This window comes from Peromyscus californicus, unplaced genomic scaffold (assembly GCF_007827085.1).
Source record: "Peromyscus californicus insignis strain IS unplaced genomic scaffold, ASM782708v3 Scaffold_16__1_contigs__length_79575227, whole genome shotgun sequence".
NCBI classification, from domain to species: Eukaryota; Metazoa; Chordata; class Mammalia; order Rodentia; family Cricetidae; genus Peromyscus; species Peromyscus californicus.
The window spans coordinates 47,231,152-47,253,402 of record NW_026294458.1 but is presented as its reverse complement, the minus strand read 5'-3'; the positions used below and the strand labels follow the sequence as shown (position 1 = coordinate 47,253,402).

At 39.2% G+C, this 22,251-nt stretch overlaps 1 protein-coding gene across 7 annotated transcripts in view; it reads left to right on the top strand.

The window, feature by feature from the left end:
* The window catches only part of Htr1f (5-hydroxytryptamine receptor 1F), a 143,998-nt gene that overhangs the window by 82,073 nt on the left and 39,674 nt on the right, over window positions 1-22,251 (top strand). For 4 of the 7 annotated variants that reach the window (XR_008218861.1, XM_052740972.1, XM_052740973.1 and 1 more), the window contains one exon: window positions 16,586-16,625. The exons of 1 other annotated variant lie outside the window; for it this stretch is intronic. The gene's annotated coding sequence lies outside the window, so the exon portion shown is untranslated. Of the gene's footprint in view, window positions 1-16,585; window positions 16,685-22,251 lie in introns of all 7 variants that reach the window. 2 more of the 7 variants (XM_052740974.1, XM_052740975.1) reach the window with 2 other exon arrangements.

The window sequence follows — 22,251 nt, the reverse complement described above, 5'->3', positions numbered from 1 at the left end:
TGGGTCACAAAATGAGCTCAAATGTCATGACTCTTGGAAAGCTAATGGTAGGAGGACAGAGCATTGATAGGAATGGGAGGAAGATTAGAAAGGGTGGGGGAAAGGATAATCTGTATATATTAGATACATGTATGAAATTTTCAAAGAATGAAACATCTTTTAAATCTTCACTTATTACCTTTGAACATATCAACCTGCTTATGCTTATGCGCTACAAAAATTTTACCTAAACTTAGACATACTTCATATAATGCATAGATCCACTTATGAAACATAATTTCCCTAGCCTCATTTCCCAGGACGCCCCTCTCTCCTACCTCTCTTTTAAGGTACATGCCTGAACAAGCATCATCAACAACACATCAAAAGCAAGCATGCTTCTCTCCCTGCTCTTGTGTTCTTTTACTCTGAGCATGTGTCATTTTGTCTCTTGGCTCCATCTGTCCGTACCATTTTCCACCACCGTGACATTCTTCCCTAACCTCAGAGTCAAAAATTTCCCTGTCTATTCCGCAAGCCAACTTTGTGACGTGTATAATTGTATGAAACTTTCTACGACTTACCTTAGTGAGTTATAAAGGATTATATAGATGTCTCCTCATCACTGCAGGCTTGGCACAGATTGTGTGCTTAGTAATAAATTGAAGGATGAATGAGTAGGTGGGATAGATCAGTAGATGATGATAGGTAGGTAGTTCAGTAGATGGAAATAGATGCATCAGTGACTAGGTAGATAGTCGGTGGGTGTATAGATAAGGTGAAGCAGTTGTCAAAAATTTTTACCATAGGAACAGAAAATGTATTAAATATAATAATTACAAATTACAGTTCAGTGTGACAAGGGAGTTGACAGGAAATACTACAGGTCTGCACCAGTTGATTTGGGGTGCAGTCTCGGGGTTGTAGAATGATGAAATAGGGTCTCTTGTTTAGAGACCTGCACCAGCTGATTTGGGGGTGCAGTCTCCAGGTCATGGAATGATAAAGCAGGGTCTCTTGTTTACAGATCTGCAGCAGTTGATATTGGGGTGTAGTCTCAGGTTGGTGGAATGGTGAAGCAGGGTTGCTTGTTTACAGATCTGTAGCAGTTGATATTGGGGTGCAGTCTCGGGGTGGTAGAATGGGAAGCAGTGATTCATGGTGGTTCTTCTAGTTCCAGCCTCACACTTTATAGGTACAGAAAATGAATCACAAAAAAATAAAATGACCTGAGGCATTTGGTGAGTCACATGACCTTTACAGCCTCCACCTCAACCTGATGTTTTTTCTGTAGACACTGAAAGAATGGGCATAAATAGACTGGCATATGTCTTGAAACTCAGTCATAAACCAAGTCATGGGAGATTTATGTAAAGATAAAAGTAGAATGTTATTACAATATGTTTCATTTCTTAACATTATAGTTATTAGGAAAAAAGGTATTTTATATCAAAAATGGTTTCATTTAAAAGTATGAAGTTAATACTTACTACATGCAAGTCTTGCTGAAGAATTAGTTAGATATGGTATCTGGCCAGCCTTTGTTGAGGATTGTTTCTTTTTACTTCCTGTTTTGTTTGTTTATTTTATGTGTACACCTGTGTTGTCTGCATCTGTGTCTGTGCACCACTTGAGTACCTGTTGCCCACAGAAGGCAGAAGAGGGCAAGAAAGCATAGGATTCCTTGAAATTGTAGTGACAGAAAGTTGTGAGCCACCATGTGGGTGCTGGGAATCAAATCCTGGTCCTCTAAAAGACCAGCCAGTGCTCTTGACCACAGATCCATTTCTCCAACCCTCTGTTTACCTATTTTTAATACTTTTGATTTGCATACTATTTTATTCATTATAATGACAGTTATTTGCCTTCTGAAACAATTCCCATAAGAAAGGTTGCTCAGTCCAAGTGTGGTGGCACGTGGATGAAATCCAAGCACTATAATAGAAGCCAGAAGATCAGGAGGTCAAGCCTAATCAACTACATAGTGAGCTCAAGGTTGGCATGGAGACATGAGACCCTAGCCCCCCACCAAAAAAAATGGAAGGGAGGAAGGGATGGGAAGCGAATTAAAGGGGAGGGAAGGGGAAAAGAAAAGTTACTAACTAATAATGCAAGGAAATTCTGATTCTATTTTTAAAATAGATATTTGAATATTAGAAGTCTGATTTAGAAGTTATTTCTGAGGCATAACATTTACTTTTGTGTGTGTATTTTTCTGCCCTAAGAAATACAGTCAGCCTGTTCACCAGGGAGCTGTTCCCCATTTTGTTCTGAAACTGTAGCAATATTCTGCTACGGGAAACAAACCATTGGATATATTTACCATGTTCCAGGAAATGAGTTCTGACATTAAGCTTTCTGTAACAGAACTAATTTGTGTCTTCGGTGGCCTGATTTCAGCTTTCTGAATTTTTTCACTTCTCTAAATTAATATAAATAGCTGGCAAATGTTGCCCTTTGGCAGTACCAAGCAAGCCAGATACGTTACGCAAGCAAAGCAACTCATTTCCCGAGGCTCAGACACAAAGGGGAAATGCCCTCAGTGCTTCTATGTCATCAAGGTTGTCTGTGTACCATGGTCTACCCTAACTTTACTTCCTCCACCAGAACTCTCCCAATAACTTCTCCTTCTACAAACATCCACACTTACCTAATCTAGGTCATCAATTCCTCAACACTTGTTTCACTTGTCCCTACATGGAAGGCAGATAATCCCTAATTTATATAAATTTTATTTTAATGGACTTATAAAACTTAAAGATATGTATATACATAATATGCTTTTATATTTTATATTATTTTATAACATGTTCAACAAGGAGTGTTGAAGTTCTTAATCCATCCAGTAAAATGGGAATAACAATTTTATATTTCTGTACTTGTCAGTGTCTAGGATTCTGAAGATGAACGTTGAACTGATGGTGGTAGTTCAGTTGCCAAGTATGGTGTTTTAAATGATAAATGTTCCCGTTAGGCTCATGTATTCAAACACCAGTGGGTGGTGCTAATTGGAAAGGTTATGAAACCTTTAGGAGGTGGAGCTTTGCTGGAGAAGTATGTCACTGATGAAGTGCTTTGAGGGTTTATATCTTTGCCTCACTTCTTATAGTCTCACTCTGTGTGTGGATGAAAATGTGATCATCCAGCTTTCTGCCCCCGGCTCCACGTGATGGCTACCATGATGGACTGTCCCTTTGGAACCATAATGGAAAATTAACCCTTTAACGTCCTTAAGATGCTTTTGGTCATGATATTTTACCACGGGGAAAGGCACATAATAGGTCAGACTGCCCAAGTGCTGGTCACTGGGGAGTATTGGCACTGGGGCAGTTCTAGTAAGGAATTAAACCTGTAAAAGGAAACACCATGAGCTGCAGTGACTAGTTTCTGAACAGAACCATTCTCACGGTGAACTTAGCTTGCTATCTTTGCTTTATTGTGTCTTTCATGGGCTCCTGTAAATGAAGTTTCCTGTCCTGACCACCCAGTCTCAAATAACTTATTCAGAGGCTGAATATGAATTATAAATGCTTGGTAGATAGCTCAGGCTTATTACTAACTAGCTCTTATATTTAAATTAACACATTTCTATTAATCTATGTATTGGCACATAGCTTGTGGCGTTAACTGTCCTCTAGCATGCATTGTTTCTTAGGCAGCTGACTCATGTCTCCCTACTCCACCCTCCTTCTTCCCATTATTCTCAGTTTGGCTTTCCCTCCTAACTTTCTGCCCAGCTACTGGCCTGTCAGCTTTTTATTAAACAGTGAGAGTAACACATACTCATAGTGTAGAAAATGATTGCTCCACAGTAGGCTCCACTATTGGAAGTCCAACAAAGGGTGCAAAATCAACATCAATATGGAGATTATGTGCTTGGAGCCAGACATAAAGCCTGTCTTCTTGGTTCTACATATATGCTGCTATGATTAGCTGGGTCATCTCAAATCCTCTTGGTCAGCAGTGGTGGTGTGGCATTCTCTCTGCTAGATTCATGGCCCTACTGACCAAATCCCCCAAAGTCGGAATTTACACCTTTGAATTTGCCCTGTCCCAATGGCATCTTGCATTTTTCATGTCACTGTGGAACAAAGATAAAAGTAGAAGTTAACTGTAGCTGGACAGTTTTCTCTCTGGGTCATGCCAAGCCCAGCAGTCCAACAGCCCACTTATAAAATAATCACTCAGACACTTATATTACCTATAAACTGTATGGCCACAGCAGGCTTCTTGTTATCTAGTTCTTATATTTTAAATTGACCCATTTCTATTAATCTATACTTTGCCACGTGGCTCATGGCTTACCGGTACCTTACATCTTCCTTGTCATGGCAGCGCCTGGCTGTGTCTCCCTCTCTTCCTTCCTGTTCTCTCAATTCTCCTCTCGGTTAGTCCTGCCTATACTTCCTGCCTGGCTACTGGCCAATCAGTGTTTTATTTATTAACCAATCAGAGCAACACATTTGACATACAGAACATCCCACAGCAGTTAACCATAGCTAGGGGTTAAAGAAAAGCCTGTAGCATCCCAGAAGACTTTGATCTCAACCTGATGCATCAACCTTTGGTCCTCAACCTGATGCATCAACTTTCCAAAACTGAAAGTATTTCCACCACTTATTGCCACTGTCATCTTCCTGTCAGGTCTCCAGACAGTATCTTCCCCATCTACAGACCCCAGAGTCATAAATGTATAGTTTGTTTTAACATTTCCCAACTGGGATGTATGTCACAGAGACATCTTAATCATGCTTATGTCATTAGTTTCCAAAAAATATCTAGCAACTTCAGTGTCTTTGGAGGGTATAACATAGTTGCTATATCCAGAATAAAATTATAGATTGAGAAAGACTTTTAGAAGTGTTTAGCATAACATCTGTTTCTCTTTAATTCCTGCTCCCTGTGCCTTGACTTCAGTGGGCCTCCTCTAAATGGCACTTAGCAGATGATCCGTCAGTGTGTGCAGGAGAGTGGATGAGTAAATGTGTGTGGGTGTTCATGAATCTTTAAATCTGAGAGCATGTCTCTTCAAGCAGAGACTTATTTCTCAACTAAATTACCTTTAACCTGCTAAAGAGAGATTGGTCTCTTGGAAACTGTCATCAAGAAATGTTTTATTTTGTCCTTTCAGGGGAAAGCTTTGCTAAAGAAACAAAATTAATTAAAGTGGAACTTCATATCCAAAAAGTAAAAACATTATTGTGGCTTGAAATTTTTCACAAAGACTCTGTTGTAATTTAGTAGCACAGTGGATGTCAATAGTCTTTGATAGCTTGTTCCTCTGCCTCTGTGAATGAGGAAAAGAATAGTCCCCCATCCCTTGGAGCTCATGCAACTAGTCTTTGTAAATGAAATATAAGCAGTTCGTAGCTCAAACCTTCCCTGCTATGCCAATAAATTGGCATGTGATATGAAGTGCTTACACAGAAAAGGGCCCTGATTAACTCATGTTAATCCTTATTAGCTCCTTGAAGAAGTAATAAATTCTACCTCTTTATGGTACTGAAATTTTGATGCTATCTATTGCCATAGTACAATCTAGTCCATATGCTTCCGGGTAAATCTGACGAGGTTCTATTTACAAATTCTGTTAGAGTGCACCAACTTTCACTAACAGTGGGAAAAACAACAGCTAGGTGTATGTTCATGATACGATTCATTTACCTAATGTTAAAATGGGACAGTTCACTGGTTTATGATTGAGCGGCTCTATCAAATCATATTTTTTTCCTTTCTCTTTGCTTTTTGATGCTTACTAGGTGCATTTGGTGAAACTGCAGTGGAACTAGAGATACCGAGTTGCCATCGATTGGAAGGAGCAAGCACATCTGTATAAAACTGCATAAAATTTCCTTAAGCCTGACAGGAGCTTATTTTTCTTTTCTCTACAGAAGCTGAGCTTCGACCCGAGGGCTAATGTAGTTACCCCACAGTATCTTCAGAAGCCTATGTCTTTCTCTCTGTTCTCGCTTCCTTAGTCCATTGCTTTATCTCTAGGACCACCGTGGTGGTCTAAATAGCTTCTGTCACTTCAGCCATCCTTTATTGGCAGCCAGGCCTACCGCAGGAAAAAGAAAAACCCCAAGAGAAAATTAAACACTGTGATTCCTCCTGAAAACTGCCCTAGAAACTCCTGTCAACATTTCATTAGATAGAACTTGACCTCACAGATCTGCAAATGTGCCTTAGAAAGAGAGAGATGGACATAGGAAACGAAGACATTCTTTTCCATACCCCATGCCAAGGCTAATCTCCTATGTTGTTTGTATAAGTATTGTCGTATTTGCTTAAGTGGTATAAGTATTCTTTAAATTCCTTTGAAAGTCAACTTCTGTGTCTTCTCATTCTCTGAGTACATATTGTCATTATTCTCTTAAAACTTATATATCTCTTTACTTGATCATTTTTGTGACTCTTTTCTGTTCTAAATCATTTTAGTAACTATGACTTTAAATTTATTCATACTGAAATGATATTATGCCTACCTGCTTCTTCTCTTCCTTTCTGATTATACTTTGTGTTTTAATTTAATATCTTATTGTCTTCCTTGCAGTCTTCCAAAGCTCAATACTTGGTCTTTGGTGTAATCATATACACAACATACTCAACTGAATTTTAATTATCACTGAAGAAGAAAGTTTTCTTTCATATTTAAAAAAAATTATAAATAGATGTCTATTCATGGAAAAAGAGGAAATAATTAAAATTCACAGTATAACATATATTAACATTTGGCTTTTTTTTTTTTTTTGAGACAGAGTTTCACTGTAGCTGTGGAGTCTGTCTTGGAACTCACTCTGTAGACCAGGCCGGCCTCGAACTCACAGAGATCTGCCTGTCTCTGCCTCTCGAGTGCTGGGATTAAAGGCATGCACCACCACCGCCGAGCTAACATTTGGTTTATTGTGTTATGTACTAGTTGCTTTTCTGTTGCTATGGTAAAACACATGATCAAGACAACTTATAGAAGAAAGCTCTTACTTGATCCTAGAGAAAAAAGAGTCCATCGTGGTAAGGAAGCATCGTAGCAAGCAGCAGGCATGCCAGTGGGGACAGAAAGTGAAGAAGCCACATCCTCAACTACAAGCATGAAGAGGACAGAGCAAACTCAAGCTGGTGGAGGGCTTTTAATCCCAAAACCCCCTTCCAGTGACGTCCTTCCTCCAGTAAGCTTGGACCTCCTAGACCTCCCCAGACTGCACCACCAACTGGGGACCAAGTGTTCAAATATCTGAGCCTATGGAGGAGATTCTCATTCAAACTACTACATAGTGACAGTTTATGTGTAAAAAGAAAAATGGTGAGATTGTAGAGAAAAGGGAGTCTGTGCCCACTCTCAGTGGGAATGTGTTAGTACACTCATTATAAAAAACTATATAGGGTCCCTGAAAACACTATCGTATTAGTTAGTAGTATCACTCAGATATATGCCAGACGTGAATGAAATCAGTGTCAGCAAGACAACTGCTCTCCATGTTCAATGCAGCATCGTTTAGTACACAGAAGATTGAAAGAAAGGGAAACACAATCCTTTATGTTAGCTATGGGAAAATACTTAGGGTCTTGGTTTTAATGTAAAAACAGCTTGCTGAAAGTTATAAACTGCATTCACTGGTCCATAATTTTGAATGCTCCCAATTTTCCACCACAGAAAAAAAATCAAGTTTTGGATTACAGACATAGCTCATTGGTAGAGAGCTTACTTAGCATGTGATGCCTTGAGTGTGAGACCCAACATTACGAAAGAAAAAAAAATTAGATGTTGTTGCTGATGAGTTTGTTCAACGTGACACAAACTAGAGTCACCTGGGAAGAGGGACCCTGAGAAATTGCTTCCACCAGGTTGGCCTGAAAGCATGTCTGTGGGGCATTTTTTTTTTTTTTTTTTGATTAATGGTTGACATGAAAGGACTCAGCCAAATGTTGATGATGCCACCCCTGGGCAGGTCCTGTGGTGTATAAGAAAGCAGGCTGAACAAGCCATGGAGAGCAAGCCAGTTAACAGAGTTCCTCTGATACCTCTGCTTCAGTTCCTGCTTTAAGTTTCCTGCTTTGAATTGCTATGTTCACTTCCCTCCATGATGGACTGTAAGTTGTTTGACGAAAGGAACTCTTTCCCCACAAGCTGCTCTCTGGTTGTGGTGTTTATCATAGCAACACAGACACTAACTAGAACATCATGTGCTCCTTATAGTTGCAAAGGCGAAAATAGTATTTACAGCACGTAGAAACCCCAAGTAATATCTATGCTATTTGGAAACCTCAAATAATGTGTTTTTAGAGCTATCTGATCTTTTCATAGTGAAAGAAAGGGGGATGTGAATTTGTGTTATGCAGTTTTATTCTGATTTTCCTTTATAATAGCTTAAGCATCTCTAGATATATACACTAAGGCTTTTAGATATTTCAACTTAATTATTCTATTTGTTTTTTATTTATAAAACAAGTATTCGTTTATACCTACATCATGAAAGCATAAGGCCAGATACTGGAGGTACTCAAATAAATAAAGTTCACATAATCATTGCTCACACAAGGAACAGTATATCCCAGTGAAATTGTACACACACTATTGTACCAGTTAAATATTTGTAAGGTGATGATTCCACGCTGCATTAATGTAATTCAAATGACTGTTTTGAAAGTTCATATCACAGATGACTATGAAATGTATAAATAATTTCCACTAGCTCCTTAATAAATGACTCTATAAATTATATTCTTCTGGAGAGATTTCTCAGTGGTTAAGAGCACTTGCTGCTCTTCCAGAGGACCTGGGTTTGATTCCCAGTTCCCATATGGTGGAGCACAACTGTCTGTAACTCCAGTCCCAAGAGATCCAACATTCTCTTCTGACCTCTGTGGACACCATGCACACATATGGTACACAGATATGCGTGCAGGAAAAACACCCAAACACATACATACATACAAACATACGTACATACATGCCAAGAATTGAAAAAAAAAGTTCCAGGCACTGGTGGCATACACCTTTAATCCCAGCATTTGAAAGACAGAGGCAGGTGGATCTCTGAGTTCAAGGCCAGCCTGATCTGCAAAGTGAGTTCCAGGAGAGCCAGGGCTATGCAGACAAACCCTGCCTTGAAAAAAAATCATATTCTGTGCCTTAAATTATGTGTTCAAGTATCAGTAGTTTGGATAATCTTCATTTACTTTTAATTAAAAAGCACATAAACATTTCTGTCTAGATGGTGAAATTTGTGAATCAGATATGCTGTATTGGGTGACTACAGATATTCTAATGTAATGGTATCAGTGGCTTTGGATCACTTGTCCATCTATTATCTGACATTTTTTATTTCATGACTAAAATTGATACTATGCTCTCAAAATGACTATTGTCACTTAAAATGATACAGAATCACTCCAAGGACCAGAAACTAGAGCATTTTTGCCATTGTATGAGTTTCTTACCACCCAATAGAAACATGGCTTCAGTTAACCATACCCCACAGCTTCTGAATCTCTCCCCTTGATTGATAGTTGATTTTGCAACATTTCATTCTTCTATTTACCATTTTATCTTTTATCATCTAGTTTTCTATAAGACAATAACTAAGTCCAATTAAAATTTAGAATTACAAAGCCAGATGATATTACTGTTAGGTATTTGGCAGTGCTCTTACCCTGTGAGGAAATGTCACGAAACATGACAGAATCCGTTAACAAGAGTTTTATTAAGATGAGAGAGGGACAAGTGTGTTCAGGCCTGTTAGAAAGGCAGGTGCATAAAGAGAGAAGCTGGGAATATGGCGCTTATAAAGGCTGGGTCGTGCATGTGTACACAGGTTCATGTGGCTACTCCACACATGCACGTAGATCACATGGTTGCATTGCGCACTTTACGCAACCATGCAAAGCCATGGGGTCCTGGTCACGCGAGACATTTTGACACGGAAATGGCTATTTTGACCCGGAACTGGCTATTTTGACCCAGAACTGGGTAGGCAAAAGTGTCTAGGTCCGCCGGGCTTGTGCAACCATGCTCAACTGTGGGGGCGCATTGTGAATCTATCAATTACCTGTAATATCAGCACTCAGGAGGTAGGAGCAGCAAGATCCAGGTTATCCTCAGCTAGTCAGTTGGAATTTCAGGCCAGCCTGAGCTATCTGAGACTCTCTCTCTCTCTCTCTCTCTCTCTCTCTCTCTCTCTCTCTCTCTCTCTCTCTCTCTCTCAAAAAAAAAAAAAAAGGTAGGATTACAGAATAATTTAGAAACAAATAACTTGGTGTTCCATTTATTTTCCATTTTCTTGAAAAATATCTTCAAAAGAGAGTGAGGGATTGAGAGATTTTTATCCATGTCCTATGCTCATATTTGATTTAATGGACTGCAAGTGAAATGTTTTAGGCAAAAAAAAAAAAAAAAAAAATGCTGTCTTTGAGAAAATTAGCCTTCATTATACTTCCTATATTACTTTTTGCATTGGCAGTGACCACTATTACTTTCTCTAAGTAATTTACTAATATTTAGATGAGTTTCACACATGCAGAACCCTTTTAAAATACAGTTGTAGATGTAACATGTCACAACCAAATTTACTGCTTTACAGCTTTTAATGTGAAAATGTGCCTGAGCCCAGCTCCAGTGAGGGTTCAGGTCCCAAAGAGGAGGTGTGGAGTCGTCGAGGGGAAGGAGGAGACTGACATAATCTGAGGGTGAACTGGGACGGCTGCCACTTTATTGAAAAAAGCCTGCACCTTTTATACTTTATAATGCTACAATAGTTTAGCCACAAGATTAAAAGCAATGATTTAGGGAGGAAAGCAGCCATCAGTTTTATCTAACCATTTTTCCTGAGACAAAAGCATTAAGTTCAGCAAGTATCTAAATGCCTGTTGCTCTCTAAGGTTCAGTAACTCCACCAAGCACCCTCTTACATCAATGGAAGGCCCACAGTTCCTCCTGCCAGAGATAAGTAGAATGAATTCTTTTAGTAAGCAGCAACTTTCCTTAAGCCCCTGAGGAAATGGAGGCCCTTGTCCAAATGCCTAACCTTGGAAAAAGGACTTCCTCTGGGGACCAGACACTCCACTACAATTTTTTTTAATTTATTTATTTTTATTCATTTCACATACCAACCACAGTTCCCCTCCCTCCCTCCCCTCCTTCCCCTCCCCCCTCCTCTTACCTCCCCTAACCCACTCCCATCCACTCCTCAGAAAGGGAAAGGCCTCCCACAGGGAGTCAGCAAGTCCTGGCCCATTCACTTGAGGCAAGACCAACACCCTCTTTCACACACCCACACACGCCCACCTCCACTCAAGGCTAAGCTAGGCATTCTACCACATGGAATGGGCTTCCAAAAGCCAGCTCATGCACTAGGGATAGATCCTGGTCCCACTGCCAAGGGTCCCACAAACAGATCAAGCTACAAAACTGTCATCCATATGCAGAGGTCCTAGTTTGGTCCCCTGCAGGCTCCCCAGCTGTCGGTCTAGGGGAAGGGGGGATGAGAATATGAGAGAATGGGATGGTGGAGTTAGGGGAGGGATGGAGTGGGAGAGCAATGAAAGAGATATCTCCATAGAGGGAAACATCATGGGGCTAGGGAGAGACCTGATGATAGGGAAATTCCCAGGAATCCACAAGGATAACCCCCAGCTAAGAGCCCTAGTACTAGTGGAGAAGGGGCCTGAAATGGTCTTCCCTTGCAATCAGATTAGTGAATACCCTGTCTTCATAGAGCCTCATCCAGTAACTGACGGAAGCAGATGCAGAGATCCACATCCACGCACCAGGCTGAGGTGTGGGAGTCCAGCTGAAGAGAGGAAAGAGGGATTATAGGAGCAAGGGGGCTCAAGATCATGACAGGGAAACCCACAGAGACACAGAGATGACCTGAACTTGTGAGAGCACATGGACATCAGACTCCACTACAACCTAAGAGCAATTTTCATTCCTCAAGAGACATGATGCAGTGTTTGCACTGAGCTGTTCCCTAATTGCATTCCTTTTTGTATTAGTCTGACTATAGGGGCTCTTCCCCTCAGAATCTCCCAAAAGGGAAGATCCTGATATCTTACTTTTTCCTTTATACAGTACCATTCTGATTTCTCTATACCTACTACCAGAACTCTGGCCCTTAATGGCCTCAGGCTCTGGATCTGGATTGTATGCTTTTCATCCTTGGAGTCAGGTGTGCCAAGTTAGTAAATCTCTAACTTTTCTGTTCTTGGTCTAATCAGGGGGTCAAAATGGGGTCCATGCAGAGTCATCACACTATATGGTCCCTCGGTTGCAGGGATTTTTTTCCAAAGAATTATTTTGTTTAAAGAGGCTGCCATTTTATACATTTTCATCCTTCAAAGCCCACACAAAATTTCCCACACAAAAAAAGGAAAAGGCAAAAGGAAATTCCCATAACACATAGTGAGAATTATTAAAAATTGAAATAAAAAGGTGCTGGAGAATTGTGATCACAATGTCAAAATGCTGGAACTTTGTCAAGCAGCAGTGATTCTCATGTGGTCCATGCCAAAAATTTAACCAAATAAAAACAATTAATAGGCCAGCCATGGCTACATAGTGATACACTCATACATCCACAATAATATGTAAATGATATAAAAATACACTGGATTTTGACTGAATAATTGTCTTGCCTCCTTTCAGAAACCTAAATTTCCATAATTGCTGATTCCAACATTGGAACTTCTCTTTGTTAAAACAAAAACAAACAAAAAAATCATCTATTCAGTGATGTGACCATAAAATATAATAAGATTTATTTTAAAATAAATTAATTTTTAATTATCTTTTTTCTGTTAAAAAAAATTGTAAGATCCTAATCACAAATTGGAGTTGGAATCTGTAATGTCTCCCATCAATGCTACAGCAAAATTTTCCAAAACTTAGTAAGTTACAAAGCACCGTGCAAAACAAAGAAGAGCCCCGGGAAATCTCAGAGCACAAGAAATGTGTAAAGTAGAATGCATGCGTGCAGTTATCATGGAGGTGAAGACCTGAACAGAGTTTCATTTACCTCAGCACACTGTCCATTTCCCAACTCAAATGTGTCATGCAATAAAAGATGCTGTTGATTATGTAGTTAGTTACATTTCTTCTCTTGACCTGTGCTTTCCATATTTTTGCAATAAGTGTCTTTAATAGTCAGAAAAAATGCTTCAAAAATATGAAATATGACTGAGAAAGTATTTGTAAAAGGTCTTATAGCATCCTAATTTATTAATATTTGGAGCAATACTGGTATACATATTAGTTCACATAAATTATGCAAATATTGACATTTTAATAACAGTCAACTGTATATGGAAAATGAAACTTATAATTAGCCTCAGTAGAATCAGGGGATTGTCATTAATCCTACTTAATAAATACTCTGTTCTAATGTCCTGCTTAGAATTTTGAAATGCCACTGGCTATCATTATAAACATGTTATTTACCGAAATGGCCATATTTCACCTTCCCTGCCCATTGCTTTTCTGTGTTCTTAATTTAAGTTCTAAGAAAAAATTTGTTTAAATAGCAAAGAAGTACAATCAAATAATGAGCTTATAGTCTTGTTTCTCAGCAGACATAAGACAGAAATAATCAAAGGAAGTTGATTATTATCTGATAAGAATAAACACAAATCTGTCTCATTATTTTTTTAAGATCGGGTGTTAATATACACTGTGAAGTAGAATTTACCTTGTCTTAGTCACTGTTATATTGCTGTGAAAAGATACCATGACCAAGAAATCATAATTATAAAAGAATGATTTAATTGGAAGCTTGTCTACATTTTCAGAGGCTTAGTCCATTATCATCACAGTGGGGAGCGTGGCCCGGGAGCCATAGCTGAGAACCACATCCTGATCTTCAGGCAGAGAGACACTGGATCTGGTATAGGATTTTAAACTCATAAGCCCACCCCAAGAGACACACTTCCTCCAACAAATCCACACCTCCTAATCCTTTTCAAATAGTGCCACTCCACGATCTAAGCATTCAGATATATGAGCTTATGGGGGTCATTCTTATTCAAACTACCACAGATCTGCTTTATGTGAATGAAAAGATGAGATATAATTCACAGGTACACACATGCACACAAGCATGCACACACATATTCACATGGAAGGAAGCTTTAAAAGCAAATAATTCTATCCTTAGACAGTACTATAAATTGATTACTTTATTGAATAAAATGGCTATATTGAAAATTATTGTGGATACTTGTGCCTAGGAGCACATTTTGTCTTTGTTTTCAAACATTTCTCTAAGTACATTTTAAGAGTTAAAAAAAACAAATCAGTGTTTTTAAATTGGCAGTTTATGATATTACATAACACAGATGGTCCCAACATACTTACAATAACTGTTTTGGACTTGTTGTTTCACTTTGCCATGGTAACAACACAATAAACATTCAGTAGGAATCTGACTCAAAATTTAGGATTGTAATCTTTGCTCATCTACATACAATACTCTCTTATGACAGTAGGGGGCAGAAGTGAGCAACAACTCCCAATAAGAACTTACTCAAAGGTAAAAAGCCAACCAATGCTGGACCACAGCAGCATTCAGTGGCGTACAAAGGCATTTTTGTGGTATTTTCACCTTGATGATGAGTATTTTGGCATGTGTTCCCATTGGACATCAAGTGGCACTTATACATTGTTTTTCCTTACTTGGTGATGCTGAGAATGAAGGCAGAGCCTTGGATGAGCTAGCCTCTCCTTCACTGAGCACACGTCCAGCCTGTACTTGCAGTCACCTCTGGATTTACAGTGGTACAAATGCATCCTATTGTCTCCACGCCATTTCTTGAGATTAATCTGAAAATTTTATTAGAGAAAGGACTATGTTAAATGAAGCTATTTTACTCTTGAATTGTCTTTAATCTAATAGGGAGAATGCTTTGAGTAGATAATCTGAGATGACACAATAATATGCAAATTTTCCAATGAATCTTTAACTTAATTAACAAATAAAAATGCTCCCTTCAGTGGCAACCTTAAAAAGTAATTTTGCAAGGTCAAAATAAAATTAACCATCTTCTTTTCCTTCCCTTTTTTTTTTTTTTTTTTTTTTGAGACAGGGTCTCTCTATGTATTCCTGACTGTCCTAAAATTCACTATGTAGACCAGGCTGGTCTCAACCTCACAGAGATCCTCCTGCCTCAGCTTCCAGAGTTCTGGGATTAAAGGTGTGTGCCACCATGCCTGGCTATTGATGATTTTCTTTCATTCAGTGAATTGCAACAATTTCCAGAGATGCTGTTGTATAAAATCATAAAGTCTATAATGAGAAATATTTGTGTTAGCCATAACCTTTTTCACATAGTTATTGTGAAAGGAATAAATGTTATAAAAGAAACTTTAGAGCGTAGCATTTAAAAACTTAACTTTGAGGGCTGGAGGGATGACAGACACACTGGTTAAAAGCACTGACTGCTTTTCCTAGAGGACTCAAGTTCGATTTCCAGTACCCACAAGATGGCTCACAGTTGTCTGTAACTCCAGTCCCAGGGGATTCAATGCTCCCTTCTGTTGTTGGTTTTTTATTTTACTCTTTGCTCTTTGGGGGCTTGCCACCCAGCTCCCAAATAAATACACAGAAACTTATTCTTATTTATGAATGCCCAGCCTTAGCTTGGCTTGTTGCTAGCCAGCTTTTCTTAAGTTATCCTGTCTAGCTTTTGCTTCTGGGCTTTTATCTTTCCTTTTCCTTCTTTTTCTCCCCTTTCATATTCTTCTCTTTCTATTTATTCTCTCTGCCTGCCAGCCCCAACTATTTCTCCGTCCTGCCTAGCTATTGGATGTGCAGCTCTTTATTAGATCAATCAGGTGTTTTAGACACACAAAGTAACACAGCTTCACAGAGTTAAACAAATGCAATATAAAAGAATGCAACATTTCTTTGCATCATTGAACAAATGTTCCATAGCATAAATAGATGTACTACATCTTCAACTAATATTCCACAACATCCTTCTTGCCTACAAGAGCATCAGGCATGCACATGTTGCACAGACATACTTGCAGAGAAAAAAATGTATATACTCACTCATGTATATAAGTATATACATAAAATAATTTTTAAAATATTTATCTTAACTTTGGGGGATGATGAGATAACGCTTCAGATCACAGGACTCGCCACAAGCCTGACAACCTGACCTTGTTCTCCAGAACCCACATGGTAGAAAAAGAGAACCTGCTTCCAAAAGTTATCTTGGACCTCTACAACATTAGCACTGTGGCACTTCTTATGCCCATGCCTATGCAAAATAAATAAACAAATGTAATTTTCTTTATTTTTCAATTAAGTTTTGAAGCAAGAAAGTTGATCATTGCTGCCTCCTACTTAAAGATGTTTATGTTTGTGTAACATAAGCTGATAACATCTACATATTAATTACTTTCTCTTTGCTGCGACAAAATCCCTGACAAACATAACTCCCTGAAGGAAGGGCTTATTTGACACATGCTTTGAGGGCATAGAGACCACTATGGCAGGAAGGCATGGCAACAGGGGCATGAGCCAGCTAGCCACATTGCGTCATCAATCAGAAGCCGAAGACACAAATGTTGGTGTGTAACTCACTTTCTCCTTTGTTCCTTTTTATTCAGTACAGGCCGAGCCTGTGGGATGATGCTGTTCACACCAAGGGTGAGTCTACCTTCTTTAATTAAACCTCTCTGGAAATGTCCTCACAGACAAACCCAAAGGTATGTCACCAAGGAGATTCCAGCTGACAATGAAGATTCATCATCGTACTACTACCTAGGATTTTGATAAAGATCAGTTAAGCTAATGTACAAGAAAATTAAATTGCTTGGCATCAAGTCACTGTTGGAAAAATTTTACCCAGATTTGTATTAGCATAATTGTTATGTTTGTCAGTAAGTATAATTACCATTGCACTTGACAAATAAAGTGTTATGTCTGCCTCCAATAAATTAATACATGATAAAATTGATTTATAACATTAAATTTGGCTTAGTGTAAGGTTTGATAATGTCAGGATCAAATGTGATATTTTTACTAACTTACATTTGTTTTCTTATTTACTGTGTGTATATGCTATCTGTGAGGATGAACATACCACATCATGCAATGTGGCAGTCAGAGGACAACTTTGTAGAGTTGGTTCTCTCCTTTCATCTCTGTGAGTTCCAGGAGTTGAACTCTGACAAGATATAGAACTCTCAGCTCCTTCTCCAGCACCATGTCTGCCTACACTCTGCCATGTTTCCTGCCATGTCAATAATGAACTAAACCTCTAAACTGTAAGCCAGCTCCAATGAAATGTTTTCCTTTATAAGAATTGCTGTGATCATGTGTCTCTTCACAGCAATAGAAGCAATACAATAGAAGCTTGTACAAGTGTCTTCACCTGTTGAGCTATCTCACAGGCCAAACTCTGCTATTTTTAAATTTTCACTAAACCATGCAGATGTAAGGTGTCCTCGTTAGGGTTTCTATTGCTGTGAAGAGACGCATGATCACAGCAATTCTTATAAAGGAAAACATTTCACTGGGGCTGGCTTACAGTTTAGAGGTTTAGTTCATTATTGACATGGTGGGAAACATGGCAGAGTGTAGGCAGACATGGTGCTGGAGAAGGAGCTGAGAGTTCTATATCTGGATAGGCAGGCAGCAGGAAGAGAACTGGCTTGAGCTTCTGAGACCTCAAAGCCCACCCCCATAGTCACACACTTCCTCCAACAAGACCATATCTACTCTAACAAAGCCATATCTCCAATAATGCCACTCCCTGTGGACCTATGGGAACCATTTTTATTCAAACCACCACATAATGTAGACTTCTATCTGATATTACTAATAGCTATAGATCTTTATTTCACTGAAAAAAATCACACTTTATAGGGCTGAAGAGATGACTCAGTTATTAAGAATACTTGTTGCTCTTGCAGAGAACTCAAGTTCAGCTCACAGTCCTCACACAATGACTCATAACCATCTGTGACTCTAGTTCCAGGGAATCCAACACCCTCTTCTAACCTCCATGGGCACCAGGCACACATATGGTACATCTACATGCATGCACACAAAATGCTATGCACATAATAAATAATAAGACTTTGAAAATTAGGGGAAAATTCACATAAAAAACCATAAAACATTAAAGTTTATCCAATCATTTCAGAGGAATGAGAAAGAGTAAGTCTAGGTGACCTTCCATTTTTTTAAATTTTTTTATACTTATTTATTTTTATGTTATATGTATTGGTGTTTTACCTGTGTATGTCTGTGTGTACCATGACATGCCTAGTATCTATAGAAGCCAGTAAAGAGCATTGGATCCCCTGGAACTGAAGTTACAGATAGCTGTTATCTGCCGTGCAAAGGCTCTTTTTTTTTCTATATTTCTGATATATTTATTTATTTGTTTATTTGTTTGTTTTACATCCTAATGGCAGCCTTCCCTCCCTCTTCTCCTCCCATCCTTCCTCTCCTCCCCTCTGTTCCCCACTCCAGTCCACCACCACCCCTTCATATTCACTCAGACAGGGGCAGGTCTCCCATGGGCATCAGCAAAGCGTGGCCTATTAAGCTCCCATAAGACTAAGCACCTTCCCCTGTATTCTGTCTGGGCAAGTCAATCCAGCATGAGGAATAGGTTCCCAAGAGCCAGCCAAAGCACCAGGGACAGCCCCTGCTCTGATTGCCAGGAGTCCCACATATAGACCAAGCTACACAACTGTCATATATATATATATATATATATATATATATATATATATATATATGCAGAAGGCCTAAGTCAGTCCTATGAAGGCTCCTGGTTGTTGATTCAGACTCTCTGAGTTTCCACGAGCCAGGCAAGCCATTTCTGTGAGTTTTCCTATGATGTCTCTGACCTCCCTGGCTCCTACAATCTCTCTTCCCTCTCCTCAGCAAGACTCCCTGAGGTCCATCCAATGTTTGGCCTTGGGTCTCTGAATCTGCCTCATAAGTCACGGGATGAAGGCATGAAGGCTCTCTGTTGACAATCAGGGTAGTCACCAATCACAGGGGATGGCCAGTTCAGGCTATGCATCCACTGCTGCCAGGAGTCTTAGCTACGGCTGTCCTTTTAGACTCCTGGGAGTTTCCCTTACACCAGGCTTCTTCCCAACTCTGTAAAGCCCCCCTTTCCATTCATCTCTTTCAGAATCCTCCCCCTCCACCTACCTTCCTACCTGATCCCTCAAGTTTCCATGCCTACCCACCCACAGTCCACCAAGAACTTTCCTCTATTTCCGCTTCCCATGGAGATTTCATGCATCCCCCCACTTAGGCCCTCCTTGTTACCTACCCTCTCTGGGTCTGTGGATTGTACCATGGCTATCCTTTACTTTACAGCTAAAATCCACTTATGAGTGAGTACATGCTGTGTTTGTCTTTCTGGATCTGGTTTGCCTTACACAAGATGGTTTTTTTCTAGTTCCATACATTTTCCTGCAAATTTCATTGTGTCTTTTTTTTCTAGCAGCTAAGTAATATTACTTTGTATAAATGTACCACATTTTCTTTATCTATTCTTTGATTGAGAGACATCTAGTTTGTTTCCAGGTTCTGGCTATTATGAATAAAGCTGCTATGAACATAGTTGAGCAAGTGTCCTTGTGATATGATTGAGCATCCTTTGGGTATATGCCCAAGAGTGGTTTAGGTGGGTTTTGTGGTAGATTGATTCCCAGTTTTCTGAGAAACTGCCAAACTTACTTCCAAAGTGGCTTTACAAGTTTTCACTCCCACCAGCAAAAGAGGAGTGTTCCCCTTGCTCCACATCCTCTTCAGCATAAGCTGAAGTGTTTTTGACCTTAGCCATTCTCACAGGTGTAAGATGGAATCTCAGAGTCATTTTGCATTTCCCTGATGGCTAAGGATGTTGAACATTTCTTTAAGTGTTTCTCTTTTATTTGAGATTCCTCTGTTGAGAATTCCGTTTAAGTCTGTACCCCATTTTTTAATTAGATTATTGAGGTTTTTTTAATGGCTTGTTTCTTGAGTTCTTTATATATTTTATAGATTAGCCCTATGGTGGATGTAGGGCTGGTGAAGATCTTCTCCCATTCTGTGAGCTGCCATTTTGTCCTATTGAGAGTATCCTTTACCTTACAAAAGTCTTTCAGTTTCATAAGATCCCATTTATTAATTGCCTATCTTAGTATCTGTGCTACTGGTGTTTTATTCAAGAAACAGTCTCCTAGGCCACTATGTTCAAGGCTACTTCCAACTTTCTTTTCTATCAGGATCAATGCATCTGGGTTTGTGTTAAGGTCTTTGTTCCACTTAGACTTGAGTTTTGTGCAGGGTGATAGATATGAATCTATTTGCATTCTTCTACATTCCAACATCCAGTAATGCTAGCACCATTTGTTGAAAAGGTTTTTTCTCCAATGTATAATTTTGGCTTCTTTGTCAAAAATCAAGTGTCCACAGGTGTGTGAAGTTATTGTTGTTTGAATCTTAAATGGTCTTATAATAAAAAACCCAGAGCTACATATTGGGGTGAAAGCTGAAAGATCAGAGGAGCTGAGCAAGGCACAGCCAACCTCACCTCGCCAACTCCTCAGCTGATCCTGTTTCCTCAGACTGAAAGAGTCTGAGTCCTCACCAGAAAGGGTCTCAGCTGAACTGCTTTAGTTCCTGTTTCCTCATGCCTTATATACCTTTCTAAATCCGGCTGTCACTTCCTGGGATGAAAGAGTATACTTTCCAGTACTGGGATTAAAGGTGTGTACTACCACTGTCTGGCTGTTTCCAGTGTGGCCTTGAACTCACAGAGATCTAGAGGAATCTTTGCCTCCTGAGTGATAGGATTAAGGGTGTGTGCCACCAATATCTGGCCTCTATGTCTAATCTAGTGGCTGGCTCTGTCCTCTGATTCTGGGGCAAACTCTATTAGGGTACACAATGTATCACCACAAGTTATGTCTGAGTCTCCAATTTGATTCCCTTGGTCAATGTGTCTGTTTTTATTACTATAGCTCTGTAGTAGAGCTTGAGACAAGGAATGGTGGTAACCTCCAGTAGTTCTTGTACTGTTGAGGATTATTTTGGCTATCCTGGGTTTTTTATTTTTCCATATGAAGTTGAGCATTGTTATTTCAAGGCCTGTAAAGAATTGTATTGGAATTTTGAGTCTGTAGATTGCTTTTGGTAGGAAGACTGTTTTTACTATGTTAATCCTACCAATCCATGAACATGGGAGATCTTTCCATCTTCTGATATCTTCTTCAATTTCTTTCTTCAGAATCTTGAAGTTCTTATCATACAGGTCTTTCACTTGCTTGGTTAGTGAAAGATAACTATATTGATATTTTATATATTGTTTTTGATATTTTATATTGTTTGTGGCTATTATGAAGGGTGTTGTTTTCCTGATTTCTTTCCCAGACTTTTTATCATTTGTATATAAAAGGGCTACTGATTTTTTTCAGTTGATCTTGTATCCAGCTACTTCACTAAACTGTAGGAGTTTCCTGGTAGAATTTTTGGGGTCACTTAGGTATACTATCATGTTATCTGCAAATAGCAATACTTTGATTTCTCCTTTCCCGACTTGTATCCCTGTGGTGATATTTTGCTTGTGCTCTAACAAATAAAGCTTGCCTGGAGATCAGAGTGCAGAGCTATCCACTAGTTAACCATAGAGGCCAGGCAGTGGTGGCACACATCTCTAATCCCAGCATTTAGGATCTCATGCCTTTGATCCCAGCACTAGGGAGGTGGAGACAGGAAGTGATGTGGCTAAACAGAGAGAGGAATATAAGGTGGGAGGAGATAGGAGCTCAGCCCTTTCAAACTGAGGAGTTGGCCAGGTAAGAGGTGGCTGTGACTTGCTCCTTTGTCTCTCTGATCTTTCAACATTTACCCCAATATCTGGCTCCAGGTTTTTATTATTAAGATCAATTAGAGTTTGTACTACATATCCCCTTGATCTCCTTTTGTTGTTTGTAGCTAAAACTTCAAGTATTATATTGAATAGATACGGAGAGAGTAGACAGCTTTGTCTTTTTCCTGATTTTAATGGAATTGCATTGAGTTTTTCTCTATTTAATTTGATGTTGACTGTTGGCTTGCTGTGTATTGCTTTTATTATATTTAGGTATGTTTCTTGTATCCATGATCTTTCCAAGACTTTTATCATGAAGGGGTGTTGGATTTTGTCAAAGGCTTTTTCAGCATATAATGAGATGATCATATGATTTTTTTCTTTCAATTTGTTTATATGGTAGATTACATTGACAGATTTTCATATGTTGAACCATCCCTGAATCTC